Here is a 12,342-nt window from a genome sequence, read left to right on the forward strand (position 1 = left end):
ACTTGGGCCCTGTTTTTCATAAATTGTCAAACAGCCCAGGCTCTTAATGGCCCTTTGACTCACAATCTTTCTTTCCTCCATAAAATCAAGGGCCTCCTCCACCACTGAAAAACATGACATTGAAACCTGTTGAGGTGCAAATTATTTTAAAACTGAATCATACTAATAGCACAACTTCTGCCTCACTTCTTTCCAACAGGGCTCAGAGGCAGTAAATATTGTAGCGGCCCAATTTCTCAGCACTTCTCTCACTCTTCACCAGTGGGCCTGCAGCACCATGGTCGCTCCTTGAAAAAGGGGCTGTAGGTCCAATATCAGGGGCACCTCATCTGTCAAGTGTATTTACCCTGCGTCACTAGCCCCCACCACTCTCCCCCGCCCCCGAGCCGCCAAATATGGGTGCTACCTAATTTTTAGTCACAGCACCCCTCTATAACCCCTCAACTATCATCAATATGTCAGCACAGAATGGGGTTCAAAACTGGGACCATTGCACACTATACAGTTCAGATACACACTGCCTTTACCCACGAAACCGTGACTGAAACAGTCACAGCTACTTTAAAACTTTAGTCTGTATTACATTTTCATTCATTTATTAATCTAATACTTCCTCAACCATATCCATTTAGGTTTTTGTGAGTATACTTTTATTTCCATATACTATGTATCGATTCTCACTCTTAGAACAAGTAACATTTTCTCTGTGGTTCCCCCAGTCTTTGTTTTACCCAGTTCTCCCTTCATTATCATGTACCATTATTCCATGCTCCAGTCCATGTTCAGTCTAATGACATTTTGATGACTGGTACTTAAGTGCTCCATGTTTCCACCACCTACGGTTCATTACTATCAGTAAATGACTGAAGCTTTCTCTTCAGTTAACTACTGCTGCGTCCAGAAGTATTCTGACATTTAACACAATGTTATATGAAAGTACGAAGTGGAGAGTATTGTACAGCAAGTCCATTAATCCTGCAGATCAAGGTGCAAACCATGAAATCTTCCCAACCCATTCAATCTTCTAAGGAACAGATTTTTGGCCCATCAATTCACCTCTCTTTTTGAAATAACTCTTTTGGTAGATGTTCCTTATTAATCGCCTTTCAGTTCTTGTTCACATCTTCCCCATCCTCAGTTTTACTTTAGAAAAGAAATATATTCTGAATTTCACTCCAAGTCTTAAAGGGTATTTAGAAAAGTTCAAGGTAATTAGGCACAGTCAATATGGTTTTGTGAAAGGGAAATCATGTTGAACCAATTTATTGGAGTTCTTTGAGGGAATTATATGTGCTGTGGATAAAGGGGAACCGGTGGATGTATTGTACTTAGATTTCCAGAAGGCATTTGATAAGGTGCACATCAAAGGTTATTGCAGAAAATAAAAGCTTATGGTGCAGGGGGTAACATAGATAGAAGATTGGCTAGCTAACAGGAAGCAGAGAGTAGGCATAAATGGGTCATTTTCTAGTTTTCAGGTTGGCAAGATGTAATGAGTGGTGTGCTGCAGGGATCTGTGCTGAGGTCTCAACTTTTTACAATTTATATAAATGACTTAGATGAAGGGACCGAAGGTATGGTTGCTAAATTTGCTGATGACACAAAGATAGGTTGGAAAGTAACTTGTGAAGAGGACATAAGGGGGCTACAAAGGGATATAGATAGGTTAAGTGAGTGGCAAAGAACTGGCAAACGGAGTATAATGTGGGAAAGTGGGAAATTGTACACTTTGTCAGGAAGAATAAAAAAGCATATTATCTAAATGGTGAGAGATTGTAGAGCTCTGTGATGCAGAGGGATCTGGGTGTCCCAGTGCATGAATTGCAAAAGGCTAGTATGCAGGTATAGCACATAATTAGGAAATCTAATAGAATGTTAATAGTTTATTGCGAGGGGAATTGGATACAAAAGTAGGGAGGTTATGTTTCAGCTATACAGGGCATTGGTGAGACCACACCTGGAATACTGTGTATAGTACTGGTCTCCTTATTTAAGGAAGGATGTAAATGCATTGGTTTCAATTCCGGGTACTGCCTGTGTGGAGTTTGCAAGTTCTCCCTGTGTCTGCGTGGGTTTTCTCCGGGTGCTCCGGTTTCCTCCCACATGCCAAAGACTTGCAGGTTGATAGGTAAATTGGTCATTATAAATTGCCCCTAGTATAGGTAGGTGGTAGGGAAATATAGGGACAGGTGGGGATGTGGTAGGAATATGGAATTAGTGTAGGATTAGTATAAATGGGTGGTTGGCACAGACTCGTTGGGCCGAAGGGCCTGTTTCAGTGCTGTATCTCTCTAAACTCTAAACATTGGAGACAGTGCAGAGAAGATTTACAAGACTAATACCTGGAATGGGTGGGCTGTCTTACGAGGAAAGATTGAACAGGCCAGGCTTGTATCCGCTGGAATTTAGAAGAGTAAGAGGTGACTTGATTGAAACATATAAGATCCTGAGGGGTCTTGACAGGGTGGATTTGGAAAGAATGTTTCCTCTTGCGGGAGAATCTAGAACTAGGGATCACTGTTTAAAAATAAGGGTTCGTCCATTTAAGACAGAGATGAGGAGAAATTTTTTCTCGTGAGTCTTTGGAATTCTCTTCCTCAAAAGGGGGTGGAAGCAGAGACTTTGAATATTTTTAAGGTAGAGGTAGATAGATTCTTGATAAGCAAGGGGGTGGAATGTTATTGGGGTTAAGTGGAAATGTGGAGTAATCACTTCAGCCATGAACTTATTGAATGGCGGAGCAGGCTCGAAGGGCCGAGTGGCCCACTCCTGCTCCTAATTCGTATATTCATATGTTCGTATGTTATAGAGGTACCTGCCTATATTTATTGGCATTTTTCATTCATTCATTGCTACAACAGTGAACTCTCCCAATGTGACATCCTGAACAGAATTGCCTTTACATTTTTAGGCTTTTCTCGAAATCTCTCTGATGTTCACCATCAACAATCACTCTTGTAAATAACTGTCTCTCCTTACAAACCACAGTTTCTCCTTCCACAAACAGGGCTCGATGTTGTTCTCCACCAGCTATCGTGTTCTGTGGCAGGCCTGCCATGGACCTCAATGCCGGCAGAGCCCAGCCCGATCTTCTTGGCGGTGGTGAGGCTCCGTGGCAGCCCCCACCCCCCTCCCACCCCCCACTGCTGCTGGGCAACAGGCGCCCAATTTAAATATTCAGATGAATAAAATTAATACATTTAAATAGACTTACCTGGATTCTTGAGGGCCCGCTGCGATCTTCGGCACTGCAGCCGGCACTCCTGCGCCTTCAGATCCCCGTCCAGGGAAACAAGGCGCCACACTGGTGGGGAGGGGGGAGGGATTACGTTTATCAGTGTGGGGGGATGGGGTCAAGTAAATGTCATAGAGGTAGGGAATGGTGGGAAGGGGTGTACCTTAAACTTTGTGCAGTTTCGGTGGAGGGGGAGGTCAGATGTAAAAGGCAAGTGCTTTTGAGGGGGAAAGGGCAAATGGTTATTGTAATTGTAATTGGGGACTTTGAAAGGGGTGTTAGAAATTTATTTATTTAATTTTGGGGGTAGGACTTTAAAAATTTAAATTGGGCGCCTTTAAGAATGGTGCCAGCGCCTGCGTACAGACAGCTGACACCATTGCCGTGGACGGACAGCCCACCCCCTCCACAAGATTGGGGGGGAAGGGATGTGCCGCCACGGCTATTTAAATGAGCTGCCGCGTTTAAGATTGCAGTGGCGCTTTGGCATTTTGAGCTCGCTGCTGACTCCTAAAATCCAGCCCACAATGTACGGTGCAGTGGTATTGACCAGAGGCTGAACAGAAACCCTTGTAAGTGTATTTAGTTCAGTGGATATACCATCAGGCCTTTCATTATCTCCTCAACTTTGGATAGTGGAAGAATAAAGCAGTATACTTAAGCTCTGGCTTAAGTTATAAATTACAAATAGGTTTCTTAAGTAATAGGTGAGCAGTAACAGCAGCTTGCCCTGTTTTTACAGAACCTCTGACTCACGGTCCTTCCTTGGGTACAAAAATAATAAAAGAGGCAAGTCTTTGCTAACTCTACTGTTTATCCCTAAACTTGGATTTTCACATTTACTGTAACACTTGTACAAGGAGATTTCGAGCTACACAACACTATCTACCCAAGAGTTGCAGGATAGTGATACAAGAACAACTGATGAACCAGGAGTATGCTGTGTGGGATAGGCCTCTTGTACATTTTAAAGTTGAAAATTAGAATAGAGGAAAGTATCCTCCTATAGTGGAACCAAGTTTATCATATTAATGTTATGATTGCCTGAACTCCACCAACATGTGAGATCCCAGTTCACATGCACATTACCAAGAATTTTACCTTAATTTGATTCATTCCAGGATGAAATAACCAGTGTCTGTTAAGGGAATTTCTATCTGCTTTGCAATCAAAATGTATTTGCAGAAGAATAGTGCCTTTGAAGTGATATTTTCCAAACCTGACAATGGCTTGTATCCTCTCCAACAGGTGTATAAGGTATTTGCACTAACTAAAATTTAAAATGACCAGCTACAGTTCATAAATTGAAATTGAAATATGCAGAGGCTTTTCATGATTTGAACTGTGACAGAGCTCCTAACCAGTAATCACATTTCCCTTTGCTCATTGTTGCTGACATCACTGAAATGGAACATTGCAGTATCACACTACTCTCCGGCTGTCTTTAAGCAGCACTTTTAAAATATAAAATACTTTAACAAGGGGCAAGTGGAAGACGCCAGTGACAGCAGAGACAGTCTTCAATACATTTAGGATGAGGGCACAATTCAGTAAGATTTACTTCATTTAAATATTCTCCAATTGATTCATTCTGTACTTCATTTAAATATTCATTTACTTCATTTAAATATTCTCCAATTGATTCATTCTGTACTTTTGCTAAGCTCGTACTTACATGCCAGCATCCCTACTTGGGAACTGATGTGAGAAAGAGTAGAAAAAGGACTAGGGGAGGTTCCTGCAGGTGATGTTTAAGGGGGTAGGTTTTAAAGAAGCTTTTGAAAGTGAGGAGCGATGAAGTCAAAGCAGAGAGTTTAGACAGCATGTACTAGAGTGAGATGACAAAATGTCCCAAGGCCCTGTCACCAATAGAGCAGATGGAGTTGGGGGTGGGTGCTGCACAGTATACCGGTGTTGGAAAATGGAAGGGTACGGTCAGGGATGTTGAGTTGGAGGTTATTGCGAAGTAGGGAATGACGAGGCCATTGAGGCATTTGAAGACAAAAGACAAAGACTGTGAATTTGGCATGTTGCAGATCAAGGGGCGGGGGTGACGGGCAAGTGAGGTTTTGTATGAGGAAGGATGCTATTGGAAAAGACATTTCTGCAGATTGGGATAAATATAGACAATGGTTGACCAGTGGAATCGAGTGGTCTGATGTGGGGTTTGAAGCTGAACTGCAAGGTTGCCCACCAATGGGTTGGATTTGATCAGTTATCCAGGGGGAGAATGGAATCGAGGAAGTGTTTTTGGTCGGGATAGAACAAGATTGCTGTAGTCTTTCTAATGTTGCACTGCAAAAATGTTCAGCTCACCACAGCTTAATATCTGACAGGTATTCCCACCCCACCGCAACAATTATGGAAACAAAGATGGCAATGGAGAGAAATATCAACAAAATAACAACTACAATGTGCTCCTATAACACCTTTAACAGAAAGAAATGTCCCAAAACATTTCATAACTAGGTGAAAGAAAACAAGCATCTAATTGGGAAAGAAGAGATTAGGAGAGGTGACTGAAAACTTGATTAAAGAGTTAGAAGCCATTTAAAGGTAGAGGGGGGCTGCAGAGATGGAGAGGTTTAGGACAGAATTTCAAAGAGTAGGGCTAAGGCAGCTGTCTACTCTGCCATCGTGAAAGGGGCAGATACACAGAGGGTCAGGGCCAAAGGATGGAGGGATTCAGTAGGGAATACAGTCTGGAGGAGTTTACAGAGATAGGGATGGGAAAGGTCATACATGGGACAAGGATTTTGAATTAAATACATTGGCGGATGAGAAGTCAGTGAAGACAGCAGTAATGGGGGGAATAGGTAGTATCAGACAGGATAAGAAGGGCAGAGTTTTGGGCAAGTTGGATTTTATGACATATGAAGGATGGGAGATCAACAAGAGGAACATTACAGTTGTTGGGGTGAAATTGGTCTTTGGCAGTAATGCGAAATAGGCAATAGAGGATTGGGCACTCATTTTACACACCATTTACTTAAATGAAATTGAAAATCAAGCAGGACATAAAGCAAACAGCTAATACATGAATGCCGAAGACCAATTTCACTCGTGTATATCAAGGTGATAAAGGAAGGTATGAAAGTTGGTCCTATGCTTATAGTCAATGTTACTGAGAAGCAAAAAAGAGATGAGGAATAGGAGAGAACTAAGGATGGAACGTAAGGCCACACCAAGGGTGACTGTGAGAGGATAGGAGGTGAATGAAGCATTTGCTGGAAATTTTTATAAGCCCTTTGCTTTTGAGTCTGATCTGAGGCCTGTGTGACAAACCAAATTGCTAGCAGCAGATGTGATGGGATTTATTAATTGTCAAGCAAGCTGCTGATTGGGGCACCTCGCAGAATGAGTGTGATAGGTGAGGATAGAAGAAAAGCGACTGATCGCCTCACCCTTGTAACAAAGGCAATCAGAGATGCTCAATTGCCCAGTTCATCATTCCTTGTCATGGTTGTTGCTTTACATCTTTGCGGGGTCAAGCACTTCAGTCTGTCACCCATACCTCATCCAATCGGAACTTGTGTCAATTTGTCTTTGGTCCAACTCAATATTCTCCAAAGAGAAAGAATCACAAGTCAGGGTAGGAGGCGTGAAGAAGCAAAGATTACTAAACACATAGCATTTCATCAAGTGCTGGAAGCATGCCATATCATGCACCATTACTCCTTGCCACTGAATAAAAAGAAAACGCAACAGTATTCGATGGCTGATTTAAGATATTCTGCAACCCCCAAAGCACCAGGGTGGATTGTCCAACGTGCATACTCAGACAGATGGAACAGAGTAACCAAGGTTATATGCTCAACACTACAGGCCATTCCTATACTGGGTCATTAACAAGATTCCATGCAGCTTCCAGCTGTTCCAGCAGCTTCCAGCTGGGAGATGAAAGTGTGGCTGGAATGTCCAGCAATGCTGCAGTTATTTAAAGGGCTGCAACAGCCCTTTAGTATACTTTTGCCTTGAAGCATTGTGTTTAACCTTTCTACACCAACAACTGGTGTTCATCCAGCTGCTGGAAATTATCTTGCTGTTCTCCTGATTTCTGCCACTACTTCAGTAGAAAGCCCAGACAGATGCATAAACAGGATCTCTGCCGATCCTTTGCTGAAGTTATGGCAGTTGAGTTGGGGAATCCCCAGGAAATTCCTGATGAGTTACTAATGTATAAGAATGTCTCACGATGCTTCACAGAGACATAAGGAAAACTGATGAATAAACAGCAGCAAAGAACAGTCCATAACTGCAGCTGTCAAACTGCTGCTGCAAGAAGTAAACAAACAAAGGTTGCCCTGTTAGCATTTGAGAGCACTGGTCCACCGTAGGCAGTGCAGAGGGACTGGAGATAGGATAAAGGGTCAATACTAACTCTGACATCGGAGGATGTGGGACCAAATGCAAACAGATTTTGTCTGCATGAGAACATGTGTCGAGGTAAAGGTCTGCACCAGCACATCAGGTAAAGGATATATGCTACAAAATAAAGTCATAAAATCATATACAACACAGAAACAGGCCCTTCGGCCCATCGTGTCCGTGCCAGTCATCAAGCACCTATCTATTCTAATTCCAAATGCTCCCATATAACCTGTTGCACATAAACCCCTGGTCAACGTAAAGCACTCAGAGAAATTTACAGCTTCTCAATTGCGTAACATGCATGGTCACATTACAGGCGTGCATCCAAAATCATTCTTCCAACACAATCTAACATGATGCACATTCATTTCCTTGCACACTCATATACACACACACGTGTGCAAGTACACACACATACATAAATGTGCACAAACACATGTACACAAATACACATACATACATGTACATATACACATGTGTACACACACATGTACACATAAGTACACACCCATCACACATACATGTACACACACAAGTGCGTACACATATACACATGGTGTGCACACACACCTACATGGATTCAGGTTGGAAACTTGGCCTTATGTATTGCTGACACCTGCAACATTTTAAGACCACAGCAGCACTGTGTTTGCAGGATCAGCTAGTCAATAGGATGTGACTCGTAGGGGGAGATTGTGACTGCGGCATCAGTGTAAAATGGATTCAGTTAAATGTGGAGAGACTAGCAAGATGGGATTGTTCTCCTTGGTGTAGAAAAGGTTAAGGGGAGAATTAACAATAAATTGTGAAAGTTTCGGCAGGAGGGTCAACACCAGAGTATGCGGATTTAAGATCATTAACAAAAGAACCGATCATAAAGAAGGAGAATCTTTTTTACACAGCGAGTTGTAATGATCTAGAATGCCCTGCCTGAAAAGGTGTTGGAAGCAGATTCAATAGTAACTCGAGAATTGGATACATATTTGAACGGTTGTGGGGTAGGGGGAGGGGGTTATAATTTGCAGGCTATAGTCAAAGAGCATAGCTATGGGAGTGGCACTAATTGGATAGCTCTTTCAAAGAGCCAACATAGGTATGATGGGCCAAATGGCCTCCCTCTATGCTGTAATATTGTATGATTCTACATTCAAGGATGACAGCAACACTTTTGGTTCTCTATTATTCAGTGGAAAGGAATAGATTGGCCCATCATCACACAATCCCTACACCCACCCAGTGAAGGAGCATTGGTGTTCTGTTAGTATGAGGATGAACACTGTAGTATAAAAGTCTGAAAGGTTTAATGTTTGGGACAGTATTAGTAACACCTCCCCACTGTGATGATGTCAGAGATCACATGTGGTAGAGTCATTGGACATATCACCAACTTTAAACTGGCCACTGGAGCTAGTGTGATGGTTTTATCAGACAATGAATTGTGATTATCAACACATTGCCTACAACCAACAGATGCTCAGTTACATGCTCCAGGAGGGATTGAAGTGAATGTCAAGAGAAAGCTATGGGCAACACTCCAGTACAAGGGAAAGCTGAAATAGGAAACACATGTCTTACAGAATCAAGAATTTTCTTTTTCAAAGAGCTTGTATAGACCTTTATCTTATCAAGAAGGTGGAAGAAATTAAGCAGCGGGAATCCGGGAGTCACTTCAAAAAGACTTTCTGAAATTATTTACTGATCTAGGAAGACTTAAGACTGAATACAGCATTACGTTGGGAAAAGATGCTAAACTGATGTATCTTTTTATGCCTAGAAAGATAACACACCCACTAATGAAGCAAGTCCAACTTCAGCTAGAAGAGAAGACCAGGATGGGAGTCATTTCTCCTGTCATTGATTCTACAGAATGGTGCTCAGGACTGGTTCTAGTTCCGAAAACTAACGGTGATCTTCACATTTGTGTAGACTTAACTCAACCTAATAAGGTTGTCGCAAGAGAAATCCATCCAATGTCTTCAGTAGATGAAGGTTTAGCAAAATTATCCAAAAGTATCATGTTCACAAAGCTGGATGCAAATAGTGACTTTTGGCAAGTCCCATTGGAGGAAAAGCCAAAAGATTACTGACGACCATCATCACTCCGTTCAGAAGGTTTTGTTTTAAACGTTTACCGTTCGGTATAACATCTGCACCTGAAATATTCCAAAGACCAGTGTTGAACATTCTACAAGGCCTTAAAGAGGTAATATGCCATATGGACGACATCTTAGTCCATGGTGAATCCATCAAAGGACATGACCTGAGAGTTAGAGCAGTTCTGAATCACCTACAAGAGGAAGGCCTGACACTTAATGAAAAGTGTGAATTCTTGAAAACATCTATTCGTTTACTAGGGCACATTGTTAGTAGCAAGGGCATAATAGCAAACCCACAACAGAAGAGAGCCGTTTGTGAATTCCCAATTCCTATTTCTGTCTTGGGGGATTGCTTAGCTCAGTTGGTTAGACAGCTGGAGTGTAACAGAGAAAAACATCCCCAGCATGGGTTCAAACCCCATACTGGCTGTGGTAGTTTATGAAGGCCTGCCTCCTCACCTTACCTCAAAATTGAGGAGTGGTGACCCTCAAGCTGTACATCACCAACTGTCTTTCTCTAGTGGAGAGAGGTCAATGGTCCTCTGGGACTATGGCTGCAACTTCAGTCCAAGATCTTCAAAGATTCCTTGGAATGGTTAATCAACTGGCAAAGTTTCTATCCAATCTAGTGCAAGTTACTGAACCCTTAAGGCAACTCTTAAAGAAAGCTCAAGCATGGTGTTGGAATGCACATCAGGAACAAACATTTCAAAGGAAATGCTGATTTTGCCAGCTATCTCAGCGCGTTATAACCCCTCACTACTGACCACAATTGCAGAAAATGCCTCATCTACAGGGTGAGGGGCAATCCTTTTTCAAGAACAGCTAGATGGATGTCGCAGACCTGATTATTATGCATCTTGAGCATTGTCTGAGACTGAGACGAGGTACGCCATCTTAGAGAAAGATGCTTTCGCAGTCACTTTGGCTTGCAAAAAGTTCTCCGATTATATCATCGGCTTAATGGTTGTCATAGAGACAGACCACAAACCCCTAGGGCTGGATTTTGTGCTGGAGGCGGGGCTACAGTGGCCAGGATGATCAGGCAGGGGGTCCCTGTCTCTACCTATTCGTGTCTACCACCCCCACCCCCTGGAGCAATCCTCTGGTCTTTTTGATTCAAAGTTTTAGGAGGCAACATCCCCATCCCTTAAAGACTTGAAAGGGACCTGATTTCCACCTCCAAGAGCTGTCAGCCAATCAGAGGGCCAGCAGCTCAGCAGTCTCGGCAGCGCCGCTGGGAGCACTGGCTACTGCCGGTACTGCAGAGACCTCGGACCCGGACCAAATGGTGGAACCCCAGAACAGAGGTAGGTGAGGTGGAGTCACCGGCCCCAGCAAATGGAGATGGAGGGATGATCATTCAGTCCAGGGGACGGCAACCCCAGGGGTAAATTTTTTCCTGGTGGGGGTCCTCCATGGGCCACAAATTGCCCACCGAGGAGTAACCCCTCCCCAAGCCCTCAGGGAAGGCACATCATTTTACAAAGTGTCCTCCCCATGTGGTGGAGGCCCCCCCCCCCCCCCCCACAGCTGCTCTTAAGATACCAGCAGCAGCAGGAAGAAACTTTAATCGACCACTTAATGGCCTCAATTGGCCTCTGGGCGGGAAGGCTGTCATTGGCCTATCCCACCCCTGGGAAGATCGTTGGGCGTTGGGGAGGTGACAGGCCCCACTTCTCCCCCGCCACCCATTGCGATACTTCATGCCCAATTGCCTCCAATCTTGCCTCGGGGGAGCCCGTAAAATCCTGGCCCTAGTTTCTTCACTTGTTGAATAGGAACTCGCTCGAATGCCTCCGAGAATCCAAATATTCCGGTTGAGACAAATGAGATACACATATGAAACAGTATATGGTCAGGGCAAATTGCAAACATCAGCAGATGTATTGTCCATTGGTACTGTTGACCATCCTACACAACAAGATGTTAACTTCATAAATGAAATTGTATCATATTCACAGTTCACTGTATCACAATGGCCAGAAAGATCAAAAAACTCCAAGAAATTCGTCATGCTCAGGTGTAAGACGAGGAATGCATCCAAATATGCCAATATTGCACGCAACGTTGGCCGCAGCAACGTCCCTGTTGTACAGTGATGAAAATCTACTCTGAATTCAGGAGGCACTTTACTATTGTGGATGATTTGCTGGTATATAACGAGAGGCTGATGATTCCAGTCTCACGCAGGACTGATATATTGCAGAAAATACATCAGGGCCACATGGGTATCACAAAATGCAGAGCATGGGCTCTGGTGGCTGAGAATATCAAAAGATATAGAAGAAATGATTTCAAATTGCCAGGTATGCGCAGTGTACAGACCACACCAGAGGGAACCTCTTATGTCGACCCAATTTGCAACCAGGCTATGGGAACGTCTGGAGACGGACCGATTTATGCTTCATGGGAAATCCTACCTGATTGTTCTCGATTACTTCTCAGGATGGAGTGAGGTCAAACGTTTGTACACAATGACAACTGAGACAGTTATTCAAGTGTTGCAGGAGATCTTTGCAACACATGGCATTCCTGACAAGATTGTGTTAGATAATGGTTGTCAATTTGCAAACGAATACTTCACGCACTTTGCAGAAAGATGTGAATTTGTACATCATACAAGTTCCCTATATGTCC

The sequence above is a fragment of the Heterodontus francisci genome, chromosome 11 (genome assembly GCF_036365525.1).
Source record: "Heterodontus francisci isolate sHetFra1 chromosome 11, sHetFra1.hap1, whole genome shotgun sequence".
In the NCBI taxonomy this organism is placed as follows: Eukaryota; Metazoa; Chordata; class Chondrichthyes; order Heterodontiformes; family Heterodontidae; genus Heterodontus; species Heterodontus francisci.